This window comes from Mus pahari, chromosome X, assembly GCF_900095145.1.
Source record: "Mus pahari chromosome X, PAHARI_EIJ_v1.1, whole genome shotgun sequence".
Lineage (NCBI taxonomy): Eukaryota > Metazoa > Chordata > Mammalia > Rodentia > Muridae > Mus > Mus pahari.
The window spans coordinates 43760449-43762209 of NC_034613.1; positions in this window are offsets into that span (position 1 = coordinate 43760449).

Genomic DNA, 1761 nt, shown 5'->3' on the forward strand with positions numbered 1-1761 from the left:
TCCGAGGGGCCAGCTCTTCCGCATCTTGTCGCCCATTGGGCACTGCGCATGCGCCTTACAGCTGCTCCAATGGGCCTGCGGCCAAGGCGCAGGCGTAATAGCCTCTCTCCACAACCCGCCTTCAAAGGGGAGGGGCGTTTCCAGGGGGGCCCAAAATCTTCCTGCGTGGCATTGGTCCGGGAACCCTGGCGCCGTATTTCGAAAAGAGCCAATAGTTTGGAGACTGAAGCCTCAGTTTTTAGTAGTTTGGACTAATATTCAAGTGAAAGCAATTTTCACGTTATTTCACTACAAATTTGTACCTTGACCTTTGTGATCCACAGGCACTATAAGTATTTTTTATGTGAAAGTCTATGTGTGGGTATATGTGCGTGCGTGCATGCATGCATTCCCATGGAGGTCAGAGAGGTCATTGGATAGCCTGGAGCGGTAGTTGAAGGCCATTGTGAACTGCTCAACATGGGTATCCATCTCTTCAGCCCCCCGCCCCCCATTTATTAAATTCCTCGGTTGTGTTGGTTTTCTGTCTCCCAAGGTCTGATTTTTTTTTTTCAGATCATCTGCTTCAGCTCCATTAGACAAAAATAAAAAATTTGTTTTCTTTCCAAGGCTTATGGAGATTCTAGCAATCATAATATGATGCATATGACAGCTGGAATTAATTTTAAAAACGCATACATGGTACTTGCTACATGCAAGGACATATTATAACAACTGATAAAATATTAAATCATCACATCTTAACCACATGAATATTTCTTCCTAGATACTACATCTTTTCAATCATCCAAAATTACAAAGTATGGGAAATATAATAGTTACGAAATTGGTTTGAAAATCAGCAAAACAGGGCTAGAGAGATGGCTAGAGAGTGTTTGAGAGCTCTTGTTGCTCTTCCCGAAGACCTGAGTTGTGTTCTCAGCACCCATCTCAAGCTCCTATAAGTGGTTAAGAGCATTTGCTGCTCTTGCAAAAAACAGGACTTCAGTTTCAACCATCCAAGTCTGGTGGCCCAAAACCACACTGAATTTCAGCTCAAAGGGGCCAATGTTTTATTTTAGCGCGCTGCTCCATATTAAAGCTACCCTACACAATTGTCATTTTACACCTCAACATTTATGCTTTCTGGTTATAAAATGTGAATTTGTGTTTTTATTTGTTTGTTTTGTGTATATGGATGCTATGGCCCACATCTGAAGCTTCCATACTGGAGGAAGCCAATCTACTTCACCATGTGGATTCCAGGGTTAAACTCAAGTTGTCAGGCTTGCCAGGAAACTCCCTTATCCTCATGATCCATCTTGCTGGCCATATTGTGAAGATGTACAAAGAACTTTTGGATAGATTCTCTATTATTTTCTTGGTAAAAGTTATTTAATCGCCGGGCGTTGGTGGCACACGCCTTTAATCCCAGCACTTGGGAGGCAGAGGCAGGCGGATTTCTGAGTTCGAGGCCAGTCTGGTCTACAAAGTGAGTTCCAGGACAGCCAGGGCTATACAGAGAAACCCTGTCTCGAAAAACCAAAAAAAAAAAAAAAAAGTTATTTAATCGTGTTTACTCTTTAATCAAGCTGATTAAAAATTTAAAATTTAAAGACATTAGGCAAATTAAATTTATCGGAGTTTATTTAACCAAAGAAATGACTCATGGTTGTACAAAACTCTGAACTAGTAAAGGTTCACAAAGCCCTTCACAACAACCATTCCCTTCTGTTTTTCCAGCTGCATTAACAACATCTCAGTAGTAGGGGCTAAGGTGGA